The sequence below is a fragment of the Nanorana parkeri genome, unplaced genomic scaffold (assembly GCF_000935625.1).
Source record: "Nanorana parkeri isolate BGI_ZX_2015 unplaced genomic scaffold, ASM93562v1 scaffold1746, whole genome shotgun sequence".
NCBI lineage: Eukaryota > Metazoa > Chordata > Amphibia > Anura > Dicroglossidae > Nanorana > Nanorana parkeri.
Genome location: NW_017308014.1, coordinates 291,430 through 298,678, shown reverse-complemented (window position 1 = coordinate 298,678; position 7,249 = coordinate 291,430).

The window sequence follows — 7,249 nt, the reverse complement described above, 5'->3', positions numbered from 1 at the left end:
TACAAAGTTTTTCAAGGTTTGTTCAATACAAATTATGTTGGGAATACTACACAAAGGAGAGGGGTGGTCTGAGGTGGACTTGTGATAACAGGGCCCCCACCAACCAGCATGACTTGTTGAGGTGCAGTGCAGATGAATGGATGGCTTGAAGCCCATCAAAGAACAGGTAGAGGTCCCACCAACCAGCATGACTTGTGGAGGTGCAGTGCAGATGAATGGATGGCTTGAAGCGCATCTAAAGAACAGGTAGAGGTCCCACCAACCAGCATGACTTGTGGGGGTGCAGTGCAGGTGAACGGATGGCTTGAAGACCATCAAAGAACAGGTAGAGGTCGACATTTTGGTGAGAAGGTTCCATGGTTTAAGAGGCAAGTGCTTTTGGTGCTGGACCTCCACATAGCCCAGTCAGCATTGGGAGGGTTTAGGTTCCTGCTGTCTATTGAAAAGGTTCCTATGCCCTCATTTAACTTACGGCAGATAGGCCACACTACATTCAAAAGGCAGCTAAACACCACGTCTGAACACAGCAGAATGTCATGCTATGGCCACATACAAACTGGTCAAAGAGCTGGAGTCAGTGTGTGGCCAGAAAAATGTTCCCCCTGAAAGTAAACCTTCAGCACCCAGGGCATGCAAGTCTTTTTTTGACTAGTAAATGGTCCCAGTTCTCAGGAGTTGTCCTGCTGGTTGTCCATGCTTGAGCTCCTTTGTCTCTAGGCAAATGTATTTTTGTTTCTCCGCTCTGGTTGGATGTGGTTGTCTATCTTCATGCTTCTGGTCTATGGTATTTCTCCTCCCACGTTGAGACATTCCTCTTGTTCTTCAGGCAGCGTGTAGTTCTCCATGTTTTCTCCTAGTCCTTAACCTCAGAGACACACAGAATTGTTATACTCGGTGTAAATTCCTTTTCTTGGAGTCCAACTGAGTGGTAAGCATCAGCAAAAACAAAACAGGTCCGACATGAAAGAACTGTGGAATGGCTGTAGTTCACCGGCTACATGCAGGACCAACACCCAAAGCTGGCACTAGATGGGGCTGAACTCCAACCGGTGAGGGGAACAAGACTAGGAGAAAACATGGAGAACTACACGCTGCCTGAAGAACAAGAGGAATGTCTCAACGTGGGAGGAGAAATACCATAGACCAGAAGGATGAAGATAAGACAACCAGAGCGGAGAAACAAAAATAATTTGCCTACAGAGACAAAGAAGCTCAAGCATGGACAACAAGCAGGACAACTCCAGAGAACTGGGACTAGACAGAGGAGTCTAAAGTAGGGTATACAAGCAGCGAATTTCAGCCGAGTCAGCAGGAAATGGCTGAAATCTGCTGCTCATCGTGTCTAAGGAACATGTTGGAAAATGTTCGGCTGAATGGAGCTTGCAGCCGATTGGCTATTCAGCTATTCCAGCACCATTGTCCGAACACAACAAGAACAGCGGGGGATTCTTCCATTCACACTCGTAAGCACGGCTTGAGGAATCTGTTCTATTTTGTTTCCTACAGCTGGCCGGTTGAACGAAAATAGAAACATGTATACCCCACTTTAGACCAATGTCCCAGTAAAAGGGAAACCAGAAGTGCTGTAGACAGAGATCACAAGGAACAAGGAGGTCCATGTCTGGAATGCCTGTGGGGGAAACATCTACCTTGTCAAGGTGACAACTTATCAGGAAACAACCCTGAGGGTGACTTAGGGCTGGAGAATGTCTATGGAGTGTAACAGTGCTAAGCAGCCCTAGAGAACAAAGGCTAAACCCCAGAGTCAGCATGACCACTGGAGCAAGGTACAAGGAAGGACCTCATACAAGGGTAGGCAGGGGATGGAAGCTAGTTTTTGTCACCCTAAGACAGCTAGGAGGTCTGGAACCCTGACCGAGCGGAGGGCAAGCTCAACACACCCATCAGCAAGGAGGAAGGACCCCCCTAAGTGAAAAATTTGATGAATATTCTGCCTAACCTAGAGCCTCAAAAAGGCACAGAGCTAGATGTGCTCCTGACTCCCCAGATCCAATGATGCATCAGTGTGCATGGAGCAACAGTCAAGAGGTTTATTAGGATGGCAAGTAACATTCACCTGGGTTAAACCAGGGCAAAGATGATAGCCAGAAGGGCCTAGACCCTGAAGTGCAGATTCCCTAGTTGCTGGAGCATTTCCTGCTTCTCCAACAGGATGCCTGCTTGAGTCTTGTTCAGCATGCAGATGGCCAAGGGTATCATTGAGCCTTCCCTCAGACATCCTCCAATCGCAATGCAGGAGCAGAAACATTTCCAGATGCCCAGCCCGCTCCCGTATGTCTAGAAGAGGTCAGTTGAGAAACAATGGCCTATGAAGACATTTGAAATGAGCAATGCAGACCAGGCAGGGACACAAGATTGCATCCAAGTCGGAAAACCAGCTACCTTTTTGTTGCCGCAGCAAGACCTCCTGTTCCTCCTCAATTGTAGAGGTGCGCAAGCACCGTGACAGGAATTATTCCACAATGGAGGATGAAGGACCTGGTTCTGGGACTTCAGAACGTAGGCTGACAATTATAGGTTATCCAATGAAAGGAACTTCAAGAAGATTGCAGGAGACACAGTTTAGGCCGAAGTGATCCACAACAGAGAAAAGAACGGGGTAAGGGAGGTTCCTCGAAGAGGATGATCCCAAGAGCCACAATTTTCCTGCAACAGCTGAGAACAGGCAACTCCCTGACAACGGTAATGAACATGAGCGCAAGAAAGCCGTAGAAAGGCTCCCACAAAACTCTACTGGCTTGGGTGGCCTGCCGGCAATGAAAGCCTCCTGCGCTGCTTTCTAATGATGCAGAAACTAGGTGAATCCTAGAAACATTTGGACGATCGGAAAGGTCTCCACTAGTGACATCGATAGCTTTCTTCACGAGGCCATCTCAATGTCCCACAATGAGAGTCCCATGGGGAGTCACAAGTACAAACACTGGGGCCAGCCGCGTAAAGAAAACTCAAGGTGCAGGGACAAGACTGGAGAATTAAAGCCCAGGGGAGATGGTGGACTGAAATTACACATCATGGCTGACTGCCAAGTTCAGAGGGACCCCCCTGGGAAGGGACAGGGATGGTAGATGCTGGGTACCTGTCTTTTTGTTATGTGCCTAGCGTCCTACTCCTGCAGGTGGCGATATACCCTACCATTCAGGATCTACGATCTGTTGCCCTGTGTCCTTCAATGAACGGGAGAGAAATTTATGGGACACACATGTCCTAAGGGAGACAAAGATCTGAAAGAATTGAGATCAGGTTGTGGCACAGTTCCTAAGGACAAGGTTCAGGAGCTACGACAAGATTCTATAGGTCCCAGACCAGCAAAGAACTGGGTGAATGTGGCCAGTCTGGTGTAAATGTAGTAGTGACCATGGTTGATAAGGCAGAGGACTCTGATGACAAGGAACACTGAATAATCATAAGGCAAAGGGTTTCCAAATTACAGACATCAGTACCTTCTAAAGGCACAGAACAAATGTCCCTGATAGGGAAGTATGAGCTGTGATCCAATGCACAGGGACCATCCCCTCTGTGTCTAGAAACAGACATGTTGCAACCATGTAGGAGAAATGCAACTAAGTTCAGGGTACAAGGCAAGGCCACAGGAAATAAGGTCCAGACTGGAAGCTGGTGAGGGTCAGATGGCTGAAGGTGACCAAAGTCACTGTAGGCTGGCATCAGAGTTCCACATTGCTCTGTGCAAAGCAATAACATTAGCAGGGAGATGCTTCCTCTACGCTTAATGGTGGGAAAAAGCATGGAGTGACACTCCACCCAGCAGATCAACTCGGCACCCAGTCCCTAAGCATTAACCCCTTCTGTGGTAGAGACCAGCAGAGCAGAAACTTTTAAAGGTGCCCTAGCAAGCCAAGTAATGATGTAAGCTTCTGGTGCCCAGCGCGATAGGCCTACACTTCAGAGACCGGGCAATCTCTGAGGTCAAGGGCTTTGGACCTGGAAAGTGTTTGGCATCCCACTTGTTACCACAACGGGGTCTGGAAGGTGCCTTGCACGGAACCTAGTGTCTAAAGGTCACTTCCAGATGAGTCCCCGCAACGTACAGCAGAGCAGTGTCCAATCACGGCACTCCAAAAAGCCAAGTTAAGGAAAGGCCACTCCAGATAGCTGTGATCATAGCTGCGAGACCTTCTCAAGCATCAATATAGAGAAGAATCTTAGAGAGACTGAATAGCAAAGAATAGGTTAGACCTTTCTCGGCCGACCTGAAGAAAACGCATCCAACCTCATAGGACACGAAGGGGGGTGAAGAAAAAGTAGGCATAATGGTTGTAGGCCAGGGGGAGGGTTTATGCTGGGCTGCCAGTTTTTTTTTCTCATTCTTTGAAGGACACAGGAAGTCCTGCCCATCAGGTTTTTTTTTTACAGTGTTGTCCAACCCATCTGAAGGTGGCAATAAAACCTGATGGACAAGACTTCCTGTGTCCTTCAAAGAATGAGAAAAATGGATGAAAAGAACTTTCCCATATAGTAGAAAACCTATAAACCACCGGGTTTGGGTTTCATTTCTTGCTTTTGAATAGTTCCTTATCCTTCGGTTTATTTATAAGGGCTCTACAGCAGGGGTGGGGGAACCGTCGGCCCTCCAGCTGTGGTGAAACTACAAATCCCATGATTCATCTGTCTCTGGGAGTCATGCCTGTGAGAATCTTGCAATGCCTCAATTTGTAGTTTCATCACAGCTGGAGGGCCGGAGGTTCCCCCCACCCCTGCCCTACAGCAAACCGGTAACCCCAGTAAAGATGGATTCACACCGCGGCATTACTGCTTGATGCATTTGTCATTTTAAAATCATTGGATCATGTGAAAATCATCACCAGCAATTGTTCATTAATTTAGAATTCTGTCAATTAAAGAAGCTCTTTCGGGGCCATATAGGGTCGCTTCATCAGGCGTAGCATTGATGAAGGGCCCCCGAAAGTGATTGTTTAAGTGACACATTTCTAAATAAATGAATTGGAGATCCTTAAAGGAGAACTATGGGGTCAGGGCTTTTGCTCCATAGTTCTCCTTAGGGTAACGGGAGGACACAAACTAGCGTCCTCCCATCAGTCTAAGTGTAAGTGCCGGGATCCGCCTCCCCCCCCCCCCCCCCATAGTTCTCCTTTAAAGGATTTTTGGTGTGCCGGTGACGTTTTTCACATGATCTGCAGCAAGTGGCGCCATCCGCAGTCATTCCAAGCACCCTTCCCCAATGGCTGCGACATCCGGTAAGGAGTACAACAAGCCTACACCATCTTCAAAACAATGGAAACGCATGTCAAAGCACGCGATGAGCTGCAGGGCATATCTACGGATGTTGTCAAGGCAACCCGGACCGACAGTCCTTTTAAATGATTTCAATGGAAAAATCCATCAGGGTGACAGAGGTCAGGAAAGATGTCCTCTTGACCAAGTCATAGACCTCAAGACCACAGGTGAACTCTTTTATAAACGTGTTACTGAAATGAAGACGATGAGGTCCAAGTCATGAGGCTGCATTACTGGCCATGAGATCTTGAAGGAGGAATACAACATTGTATGACATCAATGTAAGGAGCTTCATCGACTTGCATTATAAATCTGCTATCTGAGCAAGAATTTGGGCCTGGTCTGCCATCTTGTTGGGATACCAGAACCGGCAGCACCATCAGAGGTCCTGAAATACCCAACTGTGTAGTACTTTAAGAGTAGTAAAACACCTCCTGCCCTTGGGGCCCGACTAACCCATCATCAGGTCCCAGTACTGTCACGGGGGGAAGGGAATGGCCCAGTAAGGCCTCATTCGCACTGGAATCGGCCGGTATGTACAGCTCCGTGCACGGCCGTATCGGGCGGCTCCCGGGAAGGACAGGTGCAGTGTGGTTAGTACGCAGCCCCTGTCCTTCTCTGAGACTACGCGGCCGTGCGCCCCCCTACGCTCACCTCAAGTGCAGGTCCGTAGGGGTGCGTGCTTCCTGGCTCGGACGCAGACAGGATCCATCCCGTCAGCATACGATTATGCTCACCTGCACCCACGTGCCAGGTGGGTGAGCGTACAGCAGCGTAGTCCCATAGAGAAGGTCGGGGGCGGCGTACTAATCACACGCAGCGCCTGTCCTTCCCGGGAGCTGCCCCATACGGCCTGTGCACGCAGCCCGGAGCTGTACCTGCCGGCCGATTCTATAGTCTGGTACCTCGCCCCGCCTGGTAACCAGCAGTTATCATTTCCACAACACAGCGGCCATTGTTCTCATCACGCGACAACGACAGCGTGATATCCACTCTAACCCCCGGACAAGATGTGTTAACTTTTATCAGGACGCACAGAAGACAAGAACACGCCTTGTGGGTGACGGACATTTTTTTTTTTTTGGGGAGCAGGTAAAAACAAAACTTTTCACTTCAACCTTTTAATACTGAAAATAAGGCAAAATATCACAGAATAGAGAAAACCGAAGGATTCATCAGGCAAAACATAGTGTGATGGGGCGTATGTAGGTAAAAGGTACATACGCCGCTATATATGCGCGGGGCTGTCTGTATTACAGGCAACGCTTCTTGCGCATAATACAGACGCGGCGGCGCAGGGCATGTACACAGATATCTTTATATGCATTAGCTGAGCGGTATATAAACATATCTGCATTTTATGTATACACGTGTGCAGGATTGATGGGGGGGCACAGTGCAGGGTAAGGCCGGAAGGGTCATCAGTCACAATGTTTTTTTGGGGGGGGCGTGAGCCAACCTGGAAGAGGGGAAGTGCAGTGTGTGCTGACTGCACCCCCTTCACAGTCCAGGTCACACCAGTACGGGCTCCGCTATGAATGGCGAGTACATCCTGCACACGTGTATAGATACATATTATATGTACACCTTATACATTCAGCACAATATACGTGTAAGCCATAAGAAGTACTCCCTCCCTCCCTCCCTCCCACTATATACACACAGTGATCAACAGTCATCACCGTCATCGTTCCCAAAACAAGGGCACCAACTATATACACTTCCTCAGCACTGGAGAGCGTTGAGGCGGGATGAGGGTAGGGTGCGGTGGGGGGGCAAACACGGGAGCTGGATGCCAGCCTCTGCCCTAATACATTCTTATGGTGAAGATCCATGTGATATCCACGGCAACAACTTTGAAGTGTCTTCTTTTTTTTTTAGGCAAAATTAGTATTTTTGTTTCCCGTTGCAGTTCTATGTACACAGTATGGTTCCGCAAAATAGTCCAGGAGCAGACCCTGCGTCCGCTCCGACA